Source organism: Mytilus edulis, chromosome 2, assembly GCF_963676685.1.
Source record: "Mytilus edulis chromosome 2, xbMytEdul2.2, whole genome shotgun sequence".
NCBI classification, from domain to species: domain Eukaryota; kingdom Metazoa; phylum Mollusca; class Bivalvia; order Mytilida; family Mytilidae; genus Mytilus; species Mytilus edulis.
In genome coordinates this window covers 91,762,581-91,786,374 of record NC_092345.1, presented here as the reverse complement: position 1 = coordinate 91,786,374, position 23,794 = coordinate 91,762,581, and the positions used below count along the sequence as shown (strand labels likewise).

At 32.5% G+C, this 23,794-nt stretch overlaps 1 protein-coding gene across 6 annotated transcripts in view; it reads right to left on the bottom strand.

Moving 5' to 3' along the window:
- LOC139513445 (corticotropin-releasing factor receptor 2-like) overlaps nt 1-23,794 on the bottom strand; it is a 181,270-nt gene that overhangs the window by 88,937 nt on the left and 68,539 nt on the right. Inside the window, exon 1 of one of the 6 annotated variants that reach the window (XM_071301925.1) lies at nt 19,705-19,840. The exons of 3 other annotated variants lie outside the window; for them this stretch is intronic. The gene's annotated coding sequence lies outside the window, so the exon portion shown is untranslated. Of the gene's footprint in view, nt 1-794; nt 1,369-1,546; nt 1,571-19,704; nt 19,841-23,794 lie in introns of those variants that run through there. 2 more of the 6 variants (XM_071301927.1, XM_071301924.1) reach the window with 2 other exon arrangements.

Genomic DNA, 23,794 nt, shown 5'->3' with positions numbered 1-23,794 from the left:
TCATAGAGCTGTCACTGGTTCAGACGTACTTATGTAGTATATATTATATCGTCCTATTTTGTTATAATACATCTAAGATATTATAAAAGGATTGAATAATTTTACAAACAATAACTCATACCAAACCCTTTATTTTTACAAGTTTTCAAACATACACTTCTTATAGAAATATGTCAGTTAAGTGGTCGTAGAACTGAAACTTTATAAGACTTGATAGAGATACTTCTTAACTTGAATGATGTTACCAATCATTTTGTTTAAACATGACGACAAAGTGTCCCGACAAAAAGGGTCGTTTTGATGAGGCAAATGGTGTCATCTTCTCTCCGTTATTGTCGAAATTCTTTAAAAACGTAGCACGAATTGTTTATACTTCAAACATGATAGTAAATTTGTGAAAATAACCTTAACCGTTTATTTACACTCAGGCTACAAATAGTTCAAGGACATTTCGGAATTACTTTAAGATAATATTTTCAATACACATTTTAACAGTCATTAGTATTCAATAAAATATGTTTTCGACCGTTTTTTAAGGGTACTAAAAATGTGTCATATTTAATATACTAGTACTATAAACACAAAAGGTAACGGTGAATTCCAACTAGACTATGACAGATGATGTATAGACCCCTTTCTTTTCAATGGTGTAAATATCAGAAAATTAAACCAGAGCAAATATTTGGGTTACCAAGGCCTATCCCCTTTTATAGAAAAGAAATAATTTATTCTAACATCGAAACAACAAAACTTATTTTCACAAAACTTTCAATTAAAAATAAAATGCACCTTACCTCATTGATAATAAAAGCATAACCACATATTTAACCACAGTAGCACCACCAATAAGATTTATTCCCATACTTTATTTCCATATAGTGTAATCCCAAGACCTCATTGTTCACGTATACAAAGATAAATAGCGGCAATAATTCATTGATGAAGACCAAGTTAGAAAATACATTAATCCAATTCTGCATTAACGGCAAGTTTGATAGTCCTGGATTTCTAGTTTTATTTTCATTTAACGGAGAGAGAAGACTAAGCTGCCATAAGCTCATCCAATTCAGCAACTAGTGTCACCCGTTAATAGTTTAATCTATATCAATGTATTGCAAGTTTCGTTTTATTAATTCATTCGAAATGAATGTTTCCGCATTTTTTTCATTGTTTTAAAGAAGACATTTTTATGTTATATTACATCATCTTTGTTTTGCCAAATTCTTTTTATCTCTTTTTACTTTACGGAATGAATATATAATTCAGTTTCAATTTCTTAACCAGATCTTAAACGAATGAATTATTTCAGAAAGTCATCTAACCACAGTGCACAACGTCACACACTCTCTCTCCCTCTTGGTGTTGTCACTAGTTCCTCTTAATCATCATGTCACATGATGTCATTTCTAATTATCTATCAAGTATTAACTTTTTTCATAGTCTATATATAGATATCAAGTACGCCGTGACTTATACCAGGTTAAATTTCCTTAATAATATCAACTTGGAATTAAATAATTCTACAATTGGATATTTCCATACTCACTTTGCATTTGATGTCCAATAGAATTTTATCCTTATGTAATCACATAAAGTCCTTTAAAAAGAAGCACTTGCCTTTCTGACATCAAAATAAATATGAATTATGATGATAAATGTAAGCCAAAGAGACCAAGATAAAAACTCCTATCTATCAGACATATATCAGTGACTAAAGATAAGGTCTATTAGAGGTTTCTCAACATCTTACGAACGAACGAAAAGTGTCCTAATTTGACGTAACTTGCCATAACGATAAGAAGTATCATTCGTTTGTGTTTTTTTCCTTAAATTTGACTGTCGGCTGTGCATTTCCTTATACAATGCTTTTACATAAAAAGTATACATAAAGGTTTTGTTTTAAACCATTTTGAGTTGTAGACATATTATATTGACTTGATATATATATAATATATGATATACTAGAACAATGATTGAATTAACCGGATTCAATCAAAAATCTAATTAATCAATAATTTATGGCCAAGAATCCATATTAAATATTTAGACCAAGGTCAGTAATCGTACAATAGTTTTGAGAAACATGAAATCATATAGATTTTTTGTACAAACATGTGAAACTGAAGGGTTAACTTAGTGCAGAACTTCGGGATAGGAGGAGAAGGAATCTCTATTAAAATTTATCTAGGCTCAGATCAAAGGTTAAAGTCCTGCGCAATAATGAGGTATAAAAATCTAGGAGGAAACATCTCTAGGAAAAATCGGGTTTCCAAATTAAAAAACATCGTCGGATTCGAGAAAATTTCGTTGTCCCCAAATCCTAAAATCCATAAGGTCTTCACCTTCAATGATTATTTCTGATTTATAACTGTCATACGTAAGCAGATAAATAAAGGGAAATATTGAAATAACTATTTGAAAAAAAGATTTTTTGTAATATTTAAGGAATGACTGTAATATTTTTTCTGTCTATGAAGAAATAACATAAAAAAATTGGTGCACACTGAATAACGCGCGAAGCGGTTTATTTAATAGTGAGCACCAAATATTTTATGTTATTTCGAATAGACAGAAAAAATATTACAGTCATTTCTTATAATTTAATTCTAAATTCCTTTTCAAACCGTAAAAAAACATGAAAAAAACGTTCATGACGTCACGGTCACATGACTAAATTATGTCTTAGGGCTGATAACAAAATAACGTCAGCCAATCAGAAGACGCGTTATATCCCAAATTAAATTATACTGTGTTGTTGAGAAATTATTTTTTTATAGTGATTAAATTTTTAGACAATTTTACTTATGTTTGTTTGTTTTGCTCAAATGTTCAGGGGCGTAACTTACGTTGAGACAACCGCCTCGGTAAAAAAAACCCAGAAAAAATATATTTTCCTTCACTGTATTTTCTTTTAAATGATTATTGCAGCAAACTGGCTACTAAACAATAACTTAGCAACTTGTTATGTCTTGTTGGCGCGGTTATTCAGTGGCGTAGCTTGCCTTCTGTTTATACCGAGACAGGGGGTCAGGGGTCAGTTGCTGATCAATGTTATTTCATCATAATAATGTTAATTATATGCCTTACTATCTATACTTAAAGCTATAAAAATAACAAAATACGTGAAGGTATCACCTTAGACAACCAATGAAAAGTCAGTTTCCTGACTTGCTAGCAGTTACAGAAAGCAGGAACATATATATTGACCTGATATTGACCTGATATTGACATACTGTTCCCAGCAGAAAGCCAGCTCGAATGCCTAATGGCTCCCAATATATTTCCAAGCTGTAGTACACTCTAATATAGTTGGTTGGGTACTGTGACATGAGTTAACGTCATATCACAAGAAATCATGACCTTGCTCGGTGGATAGAAGAAACCGGTACAAAATGTTCAATACAGAAAAAACGAACGCAAATGTTAAGGTTTATTTGTAATAAGTTTTGTGATGATCATTTATTTGGTCGTAGGTCACGAATCAACGAATTATAGATAATAACCACAAAATGACGGCTGGATTGAACAAACGAATTTCAGGATAAACTAAGAGAAAAACATATGCTACATGTAAAGTGTAGCACGGCACTTGTTTTAGTGGTGAATTCCTTCGAAGGTCTTGAAATTATATACTGAATGACTTTTAACTTTTTTTTCATTCACGATGAACATGACATCCGGCGAATAACTAACATTTACTTTATTCTAAAGTCTTCATTATAAAGGAACAGTATTTGGTTATTTTTTTTTATATATAAACTGACATTATGTATTAACTTGAAATATTTTAAATTACCTGCTTGTGAAAACGTACTATGAATTTAAAATAGCGAGTCTAGACCGCCAGGAGAGCCCCACAGTTCAAAAGTTAAGTATACCTTTATGTTAATGGACCCTTTTTTCCAAAATTGTCTTATTAATGTGAAACTTCAGAAACACAACATATAATTTATTTTCTGTGCACTATGATATATAGATGCATATTTTGTTTTGTTTGGTACCAGAGTCAATGAACATAGTCGTAGGGGAACATGTGGGTTTCAATGCTTAGAATGGGATTATCAAATATTTATTTTTTAATCATTGTCGCCTAATTCTGTTTTCTTAAAACCTCACCCAGGCCCTCATATATACTAGAAATTATTCTAACACAAAATTAAATAATTTACCTAATTCGATGGTAAAGTGATTTGATCGGGTGACTCGTGAGTTGGATCCTTATCTATTCTACTCACTGTTTTCGCTTGCAATGGGGTAGGACAAAATAAATCTGTTGTCGATTTCCTTTTACCGTGACTGACAAACTTGAATTACAGAAAACTACCGTAACGGATTTTCCAAGTAGAGGAGTGAAAATTAATTCAAATGTTCCCATTTATATAAGTCTTGAATAATTCGTAAAGGGTATGATTTGGTACGTTTTCACAAGCAGGGAATTTAAAATATTTAAAGTTAATACATAATGTCAGTTTATATATAAAAAAAATTAACCAAATACTGTTCCTTTATAATGAAGACTTTAGAATAAAGTAAATGTTAGTTATTCGCCGGTTGTCATGTTCATCGTGAATGAAAAAAAAGTTAAAAGTCATTCAGTATATAATTTCAAGACCTTCGAAGGAATTCACCACTAAAACAAGTGCCGTGCTACACTTTACATGTAGCATATGTTTTTCTCCTAGTTTATCCTGAAATTCGTTTGTTCAATCCAGCTGTCATTTTGTGGTTATTATCTATAATTCGTTAATTCGTGACCTACGACCAAATAAATGATCATCACAAAACTTATTACAAATAAACCTTAATATTTGCGTTCGTTTTTTCTGTATTGAACATTTTGAACAGGTTTCTTCTATCCACCGAGCAAGGTCATGATTTCTTGTAATATGACGTTAACTCATGTCACAGTACCCAGCCAACTATATTAGAGTGTACTACGGCTTGGAAATATATTGGGAGCCATTAGGCATTTGAGCTGGCTTTCTGCTGGGAACAGTATGTCAATATCAGGTTAATATCAGGTCAATATATATGTTCCTGCTTTCTGCAACTGCTAGCAAGTCAGGAAACTGACTTTTCATTGGTTGTCTAAGGTGATACCTTCACGTATTTTGTTATTTTTATAGCTTTAAGTATAGATAGTAAGGCATATAATTAACATTATTATGATGAAATAACATTGAACAGCAACTATTTTTAACGATTTTTTCTTGTTCAAATTGTAAAAACCTCAATAGCTTCAGCCCCCCTGACACTCTGCCTCGGTTTAAACAGAAGGCAAGCTACGCCACTGATGTTGTTGTCGATATAACAGAATAATATTCGACTGTCATACAAGTGAGAGGTTGAGCTAGCTTTAAACCCAGGTCGTTTAATTCATCATTTTCTACATTAAGAAAATGCCTGTACCAAGTCAGCAAAAAACAAATCCATTGTAGTCAACTAAGTTGTTGGTTACTGTGTGATTTTTTGTAAGCACAGTCCGTATAGCTTATGTTACTTTATTGATATTAGTATGTACTCAAGTAATAATTACCCAGAATATCAATATTCCATCTATCGGCATATACATATAACAATACAGAGTAGACACAGGCAACTGCATATCTTGATTAATATCTATTTATTATTACTGAGGGATGAATGAATAAAAAAAGTGTTAACAAACGTAATGACTATTATACATATGTTTTCATAAAACTTGTATAGCGTTCATTGTAAAATTGATTAAACTTAAGAAATTCATTCGGCAGTCTCCTGTGTTCGTTCGAGGAACACTGATGAGTATTTTGTAAAAAAAATTATGCGTCATGATGACAATTTTCATAGCCTGGAATTTTAAATACCATTATTGGGGTTTTGAGGACTCGCGTCAAATGCAGAGGATATATCGTGAGAGAGCTCACTCATTGACAGTAAACTAAAGGACCATGGCTATAGCACATCTTCCAATCTTCCAATTTTACTGCATAATATCCCCCTCCCCCCTCCCCCAACTCGAAATTGTCGATCGTAATCAAAGGTTTGTTGTCAAATATGGAAGTTATTACAAAAGATAAGAAAATATTTACCTATGCATATACGTATTATCTATTTTAATGCTTATATTCTGCCATTATTTGATTATTTTTGCAATATATGGGGAAGCTGTTGTGAAAGTGGAATAAATAAACTTAATAAGTTATTAAAGAAATCTGCTAGGGTTATAGTAGAAGCTGACATAATGACATCATCCAGTTTATTGTTTAATAGTTTACACTGGTTAAATATGGAAAAACGCATTCAATACCAAAAGGCAATACTTGTATTTAAATCATTAAATGGTATGGTTCCTAACTATTTACAAGAAAATTTTCATTTTACTGATAATCAAAATTATAACTTACGTTCAGCTGATGAAAAACTATTAAATCTTCCAAAACCAAAAACAAATTTTTTAAAGAAAACATTTACATATTCAGGTTCTCAAATATGGAACAGTTTACCAAATGAAATAAAAATGAGTAATACACTTGTATCTTTTAAAACAAAATGTTACAAATTTTTCATCAATTGTGCAAATTAATATGCTTTTTCATTATTGTTTAAATACAATTGTATATTGTGTAAAATATAACTTTATATTATATTAATATAATACTCTATGTACTTATAAATATGTTATTATTATTTTGAGGACTCTCAGGAAGATTAGTTTTAACTAATGGGATCATCCTCTTGAAATAAAGATTATTTATTTATTTTTATTTTATTTTAAGTTCAAATTTGATATGAATTAAACGTCTCTTTACTAAATACACTATAACATGGAGCAATATAAAGCCTCGGTCACACCTTCACGGATAGCTCGAACGGATGCCTAACGGATAACTTTTTTTTCAATCCGTCCATATCCGTTGCATGTCCGTTTATCGTACGTTTTATCCTTTTATTCTGTCCGGTGGAACATTTTGAGCATGTTCAAAATTTTGAACGGACACGTCCGGTAGGCGTCCGTTTTGTACGGTACTCGTCCGTTTCGTTTCCGTTTTGTATCCGTTACGTGTCCGTTATACATCCGTTGGAGATCTGGCTGATAAATTCACCAACGGACTTCTAACGGACGTCTAACGGACGTCTAACGGATAAAACGGATGTTGAACGAATGTGAAACGGACTTCTACCGGACGTATAACGGATAAAACGGATGATAAACGGATCTGAAACGAATAAATGCCAATTGAAAATTTCGCGTCAGAAATGCCAATTATATTTATTAAGGTTCATGAATTCTCATTATTCATAACTGATCTTAGAGTAAGGGCACGTCTTCACAATCAATCAGCTCTTATTCAGGCCAGACACTGCCCCTTAACGGCATTTTGAAGAACAAACCAAAACCAGTTACACAGAAACATTTTGAATATTTATGCGATTTATGTTTTATCCTGTACGCTTCCGGTAGGTGTCCGTTTTATGCGGTACTCGTCCGTTGGATGTACGTTCGACATCCGTTCTGTCCGGTACGTTTCCGTTTCTCGTACGTTGCATATCCGGTGTGTGTCCGTTATGCATTCGTAAGGCGTCCGTTTGGTCAGTGCATTAACAACGGACTCCCAACGGATAACAATTTTGTCAACGGACAACTTTTATTTTCATCCGTTAGGCGTCCGTTCGTGCTATCCGGTAAGGTGTGAGCGAGGCTTTAAGAATGACATATAAGAAGTCCAGTTATAGAGCATTTGACAGCATTGCATAGTTTTGTAGAGGCTACAAATTCTGGTTACCAAATTCAGGTAATACTCTTTGGGATTCGGATTTTTAACGTCTAATCACTTATCATTTTTCGATACTTAGTTAAACTTTGTTTATTGGAGTCAAGAATGATATACTGCCAATTATGGAAAACCAACTAAAGGTTCAAGACCATTCAGTCAGAGCATAATAACCCATTATTAATCAATTGTGGTCAATATAAAGGTCCGACAGAAACATGTCAGAGATGAAGGTTGTATGCTTAGTACACATAGAGAAGAGAGGTTTAGCTTGATGTTCAACTTAAGGAAATGTCTGTACCAAGTGAGGAATATGACAGTTGTTTTCCTTTGGTATGATGTGTTTCAGCTTTTGATTTAGCCATTTGATAAAGAACTTTCCGTTTTGGATTTATTTGCCTTGGGGTTCGGTAATTTTGTTACTTTACTTTTTAGTAAAATCGGTGTATTAGACCGTTGGTTTTCCCGTTTGAATGGTTTTACACTAGTAATTTTGGGGCCCTTTATAGCTTTTTGTTCGGTGTAAGCCAAGGCTCCGTGTTGACGGCCGTACATTGACCTATAATGGTTTACTTTTATAAATTGTTATTTGGATGGTACGGAAGCGTATTAGGGACATAGAAAAAATAAAATTGGCAGTGAACTTTTTTTTCAAAGTCGAAATTTTGACCTTTCAAATCTCGAAATTTTGACCTTTCAAATCTCGAAATTTTGACTTTAACTTGAAATTTTGACTTTTCAAATCCCGAAATTTTGACCTTCAAAAAAGTCGAAATATTGACTTTTTTGAAACTCGAAATTTCGACTTACAAAAAGTCGAAATTTTCACTTTAAACTCGAAATTTCGACTTTTTTAAACTCAAAATTTCGACTTTTTTAAACTCAAAATTTCGACTTTTTAAACTCAAAATTTCGACTTTTACAAAATTCAAAATTTCGACTTATTTTAAACTCGAAATTTCAACTTATTTTAAATTCAAAATTTCGACTTTTTTAAAACTCGAAGTTTTGACTTATTTTAAACTCGAAATTTCAACTTATTTTAAACTCAAAATTTCGACTTTTTTTAAACTCAAAATTTCGATTTTTTTTTACAATCGAAATTTCGACTTTGATCTCTTTTAAAACTTTGATGTTAGTATTCAAACACAGTTATTACAATTTTAGAAGGAATAGCCATGGACGCAAATTATTAAAGCGTTTTGGCAATTTATATTTTGAAATAGGTTTTGTTCCATGTTTTAGTTCCCACGACACTGTCATAGAATCGTCATATCTGAGAACATATAGCATCGCAGTTTCAAAGGCCTGTTTGGTTTCCCAATAGCAAGTCACTGACTTTGCCTTGTTTAAACAATGGTAAATCGAGTAGCCAAAAATGCCATGCATATTCAGGACGACAAATGAGCGGCTCGGTTTTCTAGTTTTTGGAATTTTGAAATGAATAAATGGTTCTTTTTTTTTTGGAATATTGATTAAACTCTACAAGTTGACATTCTTATGACACAACTATTAACCCTTGCCCTTATCAGACTGTTAAATAAAAGTATGTCGTAACATCGTATCGGAATAACGGGTTGTCTTGATACACATATCTGAAGTCCAGACTTGAAATATGTATTTGAACGTGAAACATATTTTATTTATTCTTCGGCAAGAACAAGATTTTCTATCTAAAATAACCTCTTTAAAATGGTTTAGTTTATTAAAATGTGCTTATTAAGTTTATGATGTATATGGCTCTCCGCTTGCTGATATAAATGACTGTGAATGTGGTAATCGCAAACGTATAAATACTTAGGAAAATTCGAAATTTTGAGTTTAAAACAAGTCGAAATTTTGAGTTTAAAACAAGTCGAAATTTTGATTTAAAAAGAAGTCGAAATTTCGAGTTTAGAAAAAACAGAAATTTCCAGTTTAAAAAAATTCGAAATTTTGAGTTTAAGTCAAAATTTCGACTTTTTATAAAGGCAAAATTTCGAATTCTAAAAAAGTCAAAATTTCGACTCTTTGAAAAGTCGAAATTTCAAGATTTTAGAAAGTCAAAATTTCAACATAAGAAAAGTTAAAATTTCGAGTTAAAGTCGAAATTTTCAGATTTGAAATGTCAAAATTTCGACTTTGAAAAAAAAGCTCACTACTACTTTTATTTTTTCTATGTCCCTAATACGCTTCCGTAGGATGGAGAGTTGTCTCATTGGCACTCACACCACATCTTCCTATATCTATATACAATACAAGGAATAACCATATGCTTATAACGTAAATAAGTTATCTGTGAAATCAGACTTATATAACACTATAATATGTTTGCATAACTGTACATGTATACTTCCGTCAATTCCAAACTATATACTATTTTTAAAGCAAGAATCCTTCCGGAGAACAAATATTTAATATGATAAATTCATTGTTCAAACTCTTCTTTGTCTCTCACTATTATTTCCTTGGCATTTATTGTTTTCCCCAATTACAATCCTGACAAAGACTGTTTGATAAAAAAGAATATCTTTCTACATGTAATTGTCGTTGCATGTCAATTTAAAAAAGCGTAAAAACTAACTAGTTTGCGAAACATGACAGTCACACAAACCAGACTTTTGGTTTTTATTAGTAAATATGTTATAAAATTGAGAATGGAAATGGGGAATGTGTCAAAGAGACAACAACCCGACCAAATAAAAAACAACAGCAGAGGGTCACCAACAGGTCTTCAATGTAGCGAGAAATTCCCGCACCCGGAGGTGTCCTTCAGCTGGCCCCTAAACAAATATATACTAGTCCAGTGATAATGAACGCCATACTAATTTCCAAATTGTACACAAGAAACTAAAATTAAAATAATATAATACTAACAAAGGCCAGAGGCTCCTGACTTGGGACAGGCGCAAAAATGCGGCGGGGTTAAACATGTTTGTGAGATCTCAACCCTCACCCTATACCTCTAACCAATGTAATAAAGTAAACGCATAACAATACGCACATTAAAATTCAGTTCAAGAGAAATCCGAGTCTGATGTCAGAAGATGTAACCAAAGAAAATAAACAAAATGACAATAATACATAAATAACAACAGACTACTAGCAGTTAACTGACATGCCAGCTCCAGACTTCAATTAAACTGACTGAAAGATTATGATTTCATCATATGAACATCAGGCACAATCCTTCCCGTTAGGGGTTTAGTATCATACCATCATAATATATATGAGAAGAACATAACCCGTGTCATGCCAGCAACTGTTTTAAGAATAAATGTGTTTAGTTCCGATGCAAAGACCTTATCAGTGACTCAATATTAACGCCAAAATATGCAATCTTTAATGACTTGACAACAGTATCGTAATTATATCCCTTCTTAATAAGTCTATTCAAAGGTTTTGTAAGTTTCTGAGGTGAATACTGACACCTTTGTGCTTTATAAAGAATATTACCATAAAAAATTGGATGTGAAATACCTGAACGTATTAGAAGTCTGCATGTAGAGCTATATTTACGAATGATGTCTTTATACCGATGATAAAATTTAGTAAATGTTTTGACTAGTTTGTGATATCGAAAACCCTGGTGTAATAATTTTTCAGTAATACATAAATTTCTCTCATTAAAATCTAAAACATTGTTACATACACGAGCGAATCGTACAAGTTGAGATATATAAACACCGTAAGATGGTGACAAGGGAACGTCACCATCTAAAAACGGATAATTAACGATAGGAAATGAAAAATCATCCCTTTTATCATAAATTTTAGTATTCAGCTTTCCATTAGTGATATAGATATCAAGATCGAGAAAAGGGCTGTGGTCATTGTTAGTATTAGCTTTATTTAAAGTAAGTTCAACAGGATAAATTTCATTAATATACATACTGAAGTCGTCATTATTGAGAGCCAAAATATCATCCAAATATCTAAAAGTATTATTAAATTTGTTTATCAGATGTTGTTTCGATGGGTCTTTGTCATAAATTGTAACTCATAACAATACAAAAACAGGTCCGCAATAAGTGGTGCACAGTTAGTCCCCATTGGAATTCCGATAATCTGACGATATACGGAATCCCCAAAGCGAACAAAAATGTTATCTAGTAAAAATTCAAGGGCATATATAGTATCAAAGCATGTCCAATTAACATAGTTTTTTTGTTTATTGCTACTAAAAAATGACCTAAAAGAGTTTGAACATATATATTCACATTCTGATTTTTTGAATGCCCATTTAATTAGGTGTGTGAATTTTTTCTTAATGAGAATGTGAGGCAATGTGGTATACAGGGTAGAAAAATCAAAACTTTGAACAGATTCAAAATCACCAATATAAGCATGCAATTTATCAAGTACTTCCAACGAGTTCTTGACACTCCAAAAGTAATTTATTCCACTATTTTCGAAGGCCTTATTTGAACAATTTATTATCAGGTTTTTAATTGTACCAAGTGTGCTGGTAAGAAGAATAGACAATTTAGTAGTTGAACAATGGCTTGAAGACGAAATAAATCTATATTTGTAAGGGGTTTTGTGTAGCTTCGGAAGCCAATACATAGTTGGGACTTTCATTGTATTTGGCTCTGCTTGTAAAGCGGTGGCTAAAAGTTTATGTTTGTTACATATTTCGTTTTCTGAAAATGGAGTCAGTTGGAATGTTGGTGAATTGGTGATTTCCTTTTTCAGAACCTCAATGTAAAATTTACGTCAAACAATAATAATATTATTAGCAGCTTTATCTGCCGGGACAAAAACAAATTCCTTGGCTAGTTCTTTTAGTTTATGATTGATACGAGAAATAGGTTTATTGTGGTTATTGTTTATAGTAAAATGTTCTTTAAAATGTTGAATACGTATATCAACTATCTTCATTACTGAATTAAAAAAAGAGTCCAAAGATTTTTTGTCAGCTTTTTCCCGTTTTATCCATTTCATACAGTAAGTATGGAGTGAGTCGTGGATGATATTACCTAGATATTCAAGTATAAACAGTAATTTACATGCCAAACATACAATTAAGTTACGTTTTTTCTGAACAATTATTCAGCATGTTTATATTTATACCTTCGTTTGCTTTTAAACATTAATTTAGAAAGACTTTGTAAGGTTTTTGCCCACTATTACAAGCAAAGTTTAACTCTCATCAAATTTTAGTAGTATAATTATTATAACTAGAGGCTCTCAAGAGCCTGTATCCGCTCACCTGACTTTACTTGGTTATTTGAAATCATATAAAAAAAGATAAAATTTGGCTACAAAGTAAACAACACTTTGCCAGCACATCAAAAGTAAAGGAACAAACATGTTTGGTTTCATTCAATTCAGTGGTTCTCTAAAAGAAGAAATTTGTATGTATTTTCCATAGGGTCATATGTTAAACTAAGTCCCCCGCTGGCGGCCATCTTGGATGATGGATCGTCTACAAAGTAGCAACACTTAGCAACACTTGGTCAGCACCTCATAAGGAACATTCATGCTATGTTTGGTGTCATTCCATTCAGTGATTCTCTAAAAGAAGTCATTTGTTTGCATTACCCATAGGGTCCTATGTTAAACTAAGTCCCCGGCTGGCGGCCATCTTGGATGATGGATCGGCTACAAATTAACAACACTTGGTCAGCACCTCATAAGGAACATTCATGCTATGTTTGGTTTCATTCCATTCAGTGTTTCTCTAAAAGAAGTCATTTGTATGCATTTCACATAGGGTCCTATGTTAAACTAAGTCACCCGCTGGCGGCCATCTTGGATGATGGATCGGCTACAAAGTAACAACATTTGGTCAGCACTTCATAAAGAACATTCATGCTATGTTTGCTTTCATTCCATCCAGTGGTTCTCTAGAAGAAGTTCAAAATGTAAAAAGTTAACGACGACGACGGACGACGGACGCCAAGTGATGAGAAAAGCTCACTTTGCCATCGGGCCAGGTGAGCTAAAAAATGGGATTTGTCACTAAAGATTGTCATTAAGAGAACTATATATATACACCAACGTTTAAACGAAGGAAGATGTAAGCAATTATAGGCAACCGTACGGCCTTCAACAATGAAAAAAAACCTTATCGCATAGTCGGCTATAAGCGACCCTGACATGACAAAATAGAACAAATTCAAACGAAAAAACACTAACGACCTAATTCAAATTTAAATCAAAACAATTTACAAAGTTTTGTTAAATAGAAAACCTCTACTAGTTTACATTCATGAAAAATATAAGCTTGACCTTTTTTCCTGTCACTTTATTAAACACTACGACAAGAATGAGATAAAAGGGTGATTGAACCTCCGGCACTTATCTCAAGTGAGCAGTAACGACAATTAGATGATACGTTATACACCTGTTACTCATTGTTGATCTACTTTATATGTTACAGTATATATGATCATTATTTTATAAAACAATATTTCATTGATATACCTGTTTAATTGAAGCAGTTGTGAGTCGGTGTCTAGTTGCTTGTGCTTTTGACTGGCTGTGGTCACTCATAGAGAAACAGTAATAGCGGAAGAGATGTTAAAACTTGCAAATCGAGAGCATTGTGCAAAAAAGATTGACAATTAGCAGGAACCATCATTATCATATACTTTTTAAGAGAAAACTGCTGGACATTAAATAAAATATATTTTTTTCACGACGGCCACAGCTTCGAAATTTTTTCTGGCGAACTGTTCTTCTTTGACCTTCTTTTAGTAAAAAAAAAATCAGATTTGATGGTTATTATATCATGTTGTACACACCAGTAACAGTGGTGAGATCTTTTATTATCATATACTTATAGTACGGTGATGAGACCCAATTTTTTTTAGATTTAATCGTCAAACATACTATATAGCTATATTATATATAAAAGAGGGACGAAAGATACCAAAGGGACAGTCAAACTCAAAAATCTAAAACAAACTGACAACGCCATGGCTAAAAATGAAAAAGACAAACAGAAAAACAATAGTACACGTGACACAACATAGAAAACTAAAGAATAAACAACATGAACCCCACCAAAAACTAGGGGTGATCTCAGGTGACCCGGAAGGGTAAGCAGATCCTGCTCCACATGTGGCACCCGTCGTGTTGCTTATGTGATTACAAATCCGGTAAATAGTCTAATTCGGTAGGTCACATTCATGAATGGGAAGGGGATTGTAGTTACGACGAAAGGAACATATCCGATATCATTTGTGAAACGGTTATTCCATAACTGTCAACCAACTAGTGATGGCGTCCGTAAAATTTACGAAGGGATGATTTTAACTTCACCATTTGGAACTCTTGGTTTAATAGCTTCCTTGTGAGCAGTAACCCTCTATCAAGAAAATCATGATAGGAAATGCAAGCACGGGAATATCGTATCAATTGGGAGATATATACCCCGTATGCAGGTGCTGCTGGAATGTTGCTACTTAGAAATGGAAAGTTCACAATTGGAAAACTGAAATCATCTCTTTTGTCGTAAAGTTTGTCAATTTCTAGATGTAAGTCAAGATATGAAGCCGACTTAACTGTATCTGTAGTATCCTTTATCCCCAATTCGATGGGATAGATGCGTTCCACATAGTCACCAAATTTTGAATTGTTTAGTGAAAGAACGTCATCTATATAGCGGAAAGTAGAGTTAAAGGATATTGCTAACTTCTTATCTTTCTTCCTAAGAAGTTCCTGCATGAAGTCAGCCTCATAATAATAAAGAAACAAGTCGGCAAGTAGAGGGGCACAGTTTGTTCCCATTGGGATGCCGACAGTCTGTTGAAAAACACGTCCTCCGAACGTCACAAATATGATGTCAATCAAGAAATCAAGCATCTTGATAATATCGGTTTCAGAGAATTTTTTGTTTGAATCAGAGTGATTCTTTACAAAGTATGATTTATCCCTCCCTAAGACAAGATACTTGTATCTACGTTGGCCATTCTTTTTTATGAAGCAAAGTAATACCAACTCTTTCAATTTGTCTTTTAGTTTGGAAAATAATTGTATATCATTGGATTCGGACAAACGAGAACTTTTGAAATATCGATGTCGTCAAAAAGAAATGTGGTAACAGTTTTGCATAAAAAAAGGTCAAAGATCAAATTCTGTTTTTCTTTTTTTTCTTTCATACTTTCAAAATTTAAAAATATATACAACAATTTAGGTTACATTTCGGATACAGATATTTTAAATCAATTAACAATGAAATATCTCGAAAATGTACAAAAAAAATGAATTAAAAAATCGATTTATTCTGGAAATTGACGCTTTTCAAACACTTGATCTATTATACACATATTCTGTTAAAGCTACAGTAGTTACTTTGCCGGCTGAAATTCAACCTCAGCAATAAAGGATAAAATTATTATTATACCTGAAGCCTCATCAGTGACGCTCGAATCTAAAAAAGTTAAAAAGGTCAAATAAAGTACGAAGTTGACGAGCATTGAGAACAAAAATTCCTAAAAGTTTTGCCAAATACGTGAATTTGCATTATTTGCAGCAATTCCAGCCCCTTTCAGCATTACACGACTAAGGGATTTTAGGAAATTTCTAGTAGGGGTCAATCTAACAAGCGCAGACTTTCGATTTGTTATGCTCGCCACGATATAGCCTTGTTGTGCTAATTCGGCGTAAAGCAATCAACAATCAATCAATCAATCAATCGAATTGTTATGCCTACAGTGCCACCTGATCCCCTTGAATCTTTTATAACGGTCTTTTCTGTTGCCATGTAGGTCCATGTACCGTTAAAATGTCTAAGAGTCTGTCTAAAAGCAAAGAAGCCATCTATAAAAGGTGATTGAATGTTCTCAGAAAGTTGAAGCATATCGAGTATGTAATTGGTTACAATAACATAAGGTTACATTTGAAATGATGATCTCAAAGAAGTGACCAATTTCCCACTTGTTCTGCTCTACCATTTAACAGCAAAATGTCTGCTGCTTCAGGGAACGTATCACAGTATTTGAATGTAAGTGATACAGCACATCCCCATTGCTTATATGTATCTATAAGAGGCTGTATATGAGCTTTGAATAGCTCCGTCATATGAGCGTTAAGACGTGTGACTGGCTTAAATTGCTGAAATAATGCTTCTGAGTTAAATGAATTTGATATTATTGGTTACTAAAGGTATGAAATATCACATACATGTTAATTATTTTACATTTTGCGTTAAAAAAATGAAGAAATAAAATTAAAACGTTCTCTATTAAATACAAAATATTCGTAGCGTTAATCTTTTACATTAACTCATTAATAACGGATTAATTTTGCTAAACTTTATTTGAAATCGTTAAAATAAGGTGTAACAACAATGTAAATATTACAGAAATCATATCACGGATGTTATTTTACAATGTAGACATCAAAACTTTTCAAAGTCGATTTTTCGTTCAAGTAAACCAGCGTACTTCAAAGCCCATTTAACAAAAATTGCACCATACGATTTTTTGACGACAAGTCAAAATGTAAAGTTTAACCTTTGAACTACCTATACTGTGATTTATAGCCGTATAGTCCGAATGACAATTAAACTCCTTAAATTAACGACTTTTCCTTACTTGGTCACCGTACTATTAAGACTAAATCACATATGATTTTTACCGTATGATAATAGCATTACATTCAAGTATATTCCATATTTTTCGAATTAATGCTTAGCGAGCATGAAAAGTTAATCACATGCTTCGATTGTTATCACATGCCTTTCCGTACCGTTATCACATGGCATTCCGGTGATACTCGGCCAATTCCGGAAAATACACCTCACTGCTACGTTTTCAGTTAAAAACATTACAAAGTAGTGTACAAAACATGACAGAGTAGTGTACAAATCAATTATTTGAATACTGGAAAGTATATTGTGTAAAATAATAAAATAAATAAAAATAAAAAAACCAAACAAATTATTAAATAAATGCATTTTTTAAGTTTTTCTGAAACATAATTTAGAAAGTTTCTTTAAAAAAAGTTGAATTTTCCAATTGTTTAATTATTTTTTTTGTCGATTCGTCCATATTAAAATATTTTTTTTCTCTCTGTTGAGGCATATGATAGAAAGATTTCATATTGGTGAATGTATAAAATTTTGGGTCCGACGTCCATGATCTTTTTTACTCTTTAAATTTCGGGAACCACGTAAAAGGATCAATATATGAATCTGTTATTGTTTTCTACTGTTGAAGCATATGATAAAAAGATTATAACGTATCATTTTCCATGCGGCTCTTGGGCTGATATTGAACATAGGGCTGATAATACATGCGATATGAAAAATTCCATGTAATAATCTGATATTATCTACGGTTGAGTTTGATAGGTTACTGCCTCGTATATAGTGTGGTGCAATACCAAATACATTATTATCTCATCCTATAAAGCTATCTATTTCAAAGAAAGGGTGTGCAATACCAAATACATTATTATCTCTGCCTATAAAGCTATCTATTTCAAAGAAAGGGTGTGCAGTGACAAATACATTATTATCTCTGCCTATAAAGCTATCTATTTCAAAGAAAGGGTGTGCAGTGACAAATCTTTGTATCATGATTACATAGATGTATATGTTCAAGCTGCTACTGTAGATAAATTAAACGATATTTATTGAGTAAAGAAGTCATTATATACACCATCATGGTTTTTGTGCATACACTGTATCAAACAAGCCGGCCTTCAAAAATGTGCAAAAACCGTAGCAAGCTATAAAAGGCACTGGAAATGAAAAAATGTAAATAATTCAAACGAGAAGACTAACGGCCTGATTTACCTACGAAAAACAAAAATGATATACAACAATCGATAATCACTGAATTACCGGCTCCTGACTTAGGATAAGCAAATGCAAAATATGGCGGGGTTAAAATAAATCGCAAGCGGAAATCTTCCTATATACGCACACCATAAAAACTCGCCTATAAAGAATTAAATTAACCAAGTAAACAAAATAATGCTACGAGGGAGTGATGCACTACCAGTAAGTTACTTGTGCAGTAAAGTATGTTACGAGAATATAATATGTACATGTTAACAAAGCTGCAATGTGAACTTAAAAGTCGGTCGTGGCCTTTGGTCTCGGTTTAATGGTTAGCTTGCATTAATTCCGTACTTACACGTTAGGCAGAGTCTTTTTCACATAGGTAAAGTAATAGCGTTTGATCTATATTCAAAATTAATAACATAAAAACAATGTATTATGCATGATAGTTAAATTATGTCAACTTTTAACAACATGAGTGGAGTTGATTTGATATATTATACTTGAACCAACAAAATGATCAGACAGATTTCTAAAATAAATCAGACCCGAATTAAAGACGCAGACAAGAGACACCCACATCTGTTAAAATTCCACAGAGTATACGTTACACGCAAGTCACCTTTCAGTAATAAAAATATAAAAATAAGAAGATGTGCATGATAATTGCCAATGAGACATGTCTCCACCAGAGACCAAATGACATTGAAGCTAACAACTATAAGTCACCGTAAGATCTCCAACAATGGAAAAAACCTCACCAGATAGTCAGCTACAAAAGGAACTAATTGTTTGATTTCTAGTAAAATAAAATATAGTCAAGTCTGCACGATTTTAGAATAATGACTTAAAGACTCAGTCTGCCTTACTGTTTAACTGATTGATAGCTTCTAAACTCCAGCGGGGGAAAAGATCAAGCTATTTGGAGGATAACATAGTATACGGCTCAGAGCCGAACAGTCTCTTTGCTCTAAATTCTAAATGCAGCATGCTTGGCGATAAAGCATCAAATACGAATTATGATGCTCTTAACTTGACAAAACAGGGGACGACACACAGGCATTTGTCTCAGAAAAAAAATACCTTAATATAACACAGGTATATAGGATTTGTTTTTTCTGAGACAAGTGCATGTGGGCCGACACATGGCCTTCCGCACCAGAGGCAATCATGCTTCCAAGAAACCACCGGTGTTTTACACAATCTCAATTATTCTATATCTCAGTTTCTTACCTTTGACGTAGTTTATACATCTCATCTCAAACTTCGTCAATCTTTAACAAATGCATTAATGACATACATAAACATGTTGTTTATTGATCTCAAGTACGTTTACCACAGAATGTTACTTATCTAATGTATATGTATCCTCTTAAATAAAGTGGTTTTATATAATTTAAAAAAATGCACTTTACAGGCTTATACTGTAACAGTGACTGTTTCAAATTAGCACACAACTTGTAAATTCATTTTATTTGAAATCCATTATGAGCATGTTTTCATAATGGTTGCGAAAAGTGAATTTCTATGAAAGTGTACTTTTGAAATTTAAAGTTATAAAGAATCTATAATTTTATAATCACCATCAAGTTTAATTTTATTTTCAACTGCAGATGATTACCGGTAAATAAAAAACCCTCCTGGCTTTTCAAGTTCAATGATCGTTCCCTAAACATTTTCCATTTGAAGTTATAATTTTATTTTAGACATAAACAATATGTTAATGTAGCCTAGGACATTCGTTCTGAACATGCATGAAATATTTGCCACTGGACGTTCAACAACCAACAACCAATCAATATATATAGAACATTGTCTTAGTATTTATTTAATAGTTAGCAATACAGCTTATAGGTATATCATAAATAGGTACATGTATAAAGCTGGCATTTAAGGTAGCGCCTTCCACATTTCACCCTATTTGGCATAATACACACTTATGGTTACGTGTATATAACACCACAGTACCAAAATTGCACTCAGTTACCAAATTGCACCTATTCAGCAAAAAAAAACCTGCATCTTTTTAAAATGAGCAAATTAAATTTGTTACAAGCCCTTATCTTAAAAAAAAAATAGTTGAAGCATATGAAATAATGTCAAATTGTTTGAAATATTTGAAAAATTTGGTTTATTGTTCCTCCTTGTAATGATTTGACATTTTTCACGTTCAAGGCCAACGGTCATGGTCATGCAGATGGACTTGTTTTTTCTCCTTGAAATAGCATAATACACAGGAAATTGGTTGCTCATTTTTTACCTGCTGGTTCTTAAGACAATATTAAAGGTATTGACATATAGAAAACAAAATGGTTATGGAGTAAACATTCGTGTGACAACAACTCAGACGATAAATAAAAAAAATCAGAATAATGAAGAACAAGTTGGTTTCCCTATATACGTGTACCTGCAGTGTTGGTGTACGAGGCGCGTTTATGATTTTCATTATGACGTTACGCACGGTATTGGTGCCACTCAGCGTTACACGACGTTCCTAATAAATCGACGATTTTGACGTTGTTCCACGGAAAGTTTCAAACGTTGACCTTATATTCTACTCATTTGAAAATGCCGCTTAAAGTAAAGAGATGTCCGAAGTTGCTTCTTTATATGGTTTTATTTTTTCAAGCCGGTGCAAATGCAAAATTCCATTGAATTAAAACAAAATTTTAGATACATGAACATTTTTTTATTTTTGCGAAGAATTGTCTGCAACAATAGCACAAAATGACAATTTGATGTCTTGTAAAATAATTTAAATATATAAAAAGAAGATGTGATATGATTGCCATTGAGACAACTCTCCCCAAGAGATCAAAATGACACAGAAATTAACAACTATAGGTCACTGCACGGCCTTCAACAATCAGTTTCTTCTATTTCTTAAAATTAAGCAATGCTCTCTCTGCCAGAAGACGTCTCCTATCTTTGCTAGTGAAATTGTAAATATTTCGTTTCTTGTTTCTGTCTCTTTGCATATGTTTGTTGTAATTTGGTAATTTCGCTCCCTCAATAAATATTCAAATGCTTCTTGATATGTCTTTGATTATGTGAAAGATGTAGGTAGTATATCGCAAGCTATTTTTCTTTTCATAATCTTATTTTATCAACACTTTAATCCTGAGACTATTATACTATAACGTTAATATAAAATTCCAAGAATTTGGTTTTATTTAATTTTTCTTAAACAGTGACTTATAATTACATTACAATTCATATTATTTATTTTTACGTATAAGTAAGTCCACAATCTTAACATCAATCCCGATTTTATGGAAAATGTTTACTATATCATTATTTCAAAAATCTCTAACAAAAAAACTTTACAAAATGTGCATCATGTTTGAAAAAGAAATACGTGCTCTTATGTTGCCGTTGCCAACTTTCAATGATTTAAAGTTGGTCGGGGTCTAGATTTTTTTTTTAAAAAGAAAACGTTTTCATTGATTATTTTTTTTAGATCAGGATTGTTTTACCAGGCAAATAATTAAGAAAATTCATGTTATGTAGGAATTTACACATTTTGCACATAAATCAGGCCGTTAGTTTTCTCGTTTGAATTGTTTTACATTTGTCATTTCGGGGCTTTTCATAGCTGACTATCAGGTAAGGGTTTTGCTCATTGTTGTTTGCATATAGAAATTATTAATTGGTCTTACACGGCCGCATATTCTACCTAATTGTGAAAATGAGAACCGTGATTATGTATTGTTTTGTTTTTGCTTTCAGAAACATATTTAGCAAGCTATCCTTTCATCTGATATTTTTTCACAAACTCAAGCTTAAAAAAAGGGTCGGCAATCAATACTTTTTTTTTAATTTTTGAAATTAAAGAATTTGGCAAAGTATGGAAAACTTTTACACAGACCAATACCTACATCACAGATTACCAGCAGGTCGAAATCCGATTTTGAATAATACAATTATTTTTTTTACTAGATGTGATTTTTTTAAGTAACTGCTATATGTGCATGTTTACATAGTTCAGTGTTTTCTCAAGCGAACAACTATGGACCGTCAGGAATGCATTTCATGCATTTTTTATACTCAACAATATTTTTGGTTCCGCGCTTCCATTTTCCACATATAACTGAGTATCGGTTTACACAAAATCTTCTTTGACATTCATCTGATTATTTTTATGTTTTCGGTTTCAATCTTTTTGGTTTCGTTTTTACATTGTTTTAAAAGTATAATCAAAGTACTGAAGTACTGAACCTCGGATGACCGCAAGTTCTTGTGGATGGTCACAAGCACTTGTCTCAGAAAAAAAGTCACATTTCTATACCGGAAAACGGAGGCTTATGTACAGAGATATATTTTTTTCTGAGACAAGTTCGTGCGTGGATGATGAATAAATGACTAGGAATTCAACTTCACTGCTTTAATATCTATTATATTGTGGCGATACAAATACATATACTCTGGTTTGTTGTTATATATTATATTCATAATTGTATATAGCAGTTACATGTATGTATAATTTTCATCCAATTGTATATCAAATGTTATATTCTACGATTCTAATAAAAGTGCAGTACAAGTGCATGGTGGACACTCTTCTATAACAATTCGATTTTTCCAATAGATTGGATTTGAGTAGACATTCATATTTTCCCAAAAAAACTTTCTTCTGATATTCTTCCGCATGCGTTAACACAATTTTTCTGTACGTGTGCATATTTTAATGCATATAAATATTTGTAAGGACATAATATTTTCGTATTATAAATTTCTGTTCTTATGAGTATTCATTGAAGAAGTGAATTTATAACAAGCGATAAGAAATGTTATTTTGCACTCGATGATATCCGCGTATTTATACGATCGGTTACCAGTCAAAAACGAAAGTCAAATCTCTATGGCAGCAATACATCGGAATGCCCTCACGGTCATCGCGATGTAAAAATTAAAATTCAAGCTATGTTTTGTGGCGTTCTGCGAAGATAAAAAAAAAGATCTACTTTACACCGCAGATTGATTGGTTGATTTTTTTTCTAGAATGAGTTGGGAGTGTCTGTAAATTAATACCTTGGAGCTAGCTGCTACATGTTTGTGTGCCATCCATCATATATGTCGGACAACTACTCTCTCACTCTCTCTCTTTCGTTCTTTCTCAAATTATGGTAAAAGAAAAGTTTCAAATTTCAATATACTAGTTTCATCACATGCCTATGTACCAGGCAATTCTGTTGGAGATTGGAGAAAATAATCTTCATTCTGCCACACTACTCCTAAGCGTAATAACCTTATTTTTCAAACACATATTGCTAGGTAGATGACTAGGAATTGTTCTACTCACAGTAGATAAAAAATTATCGTT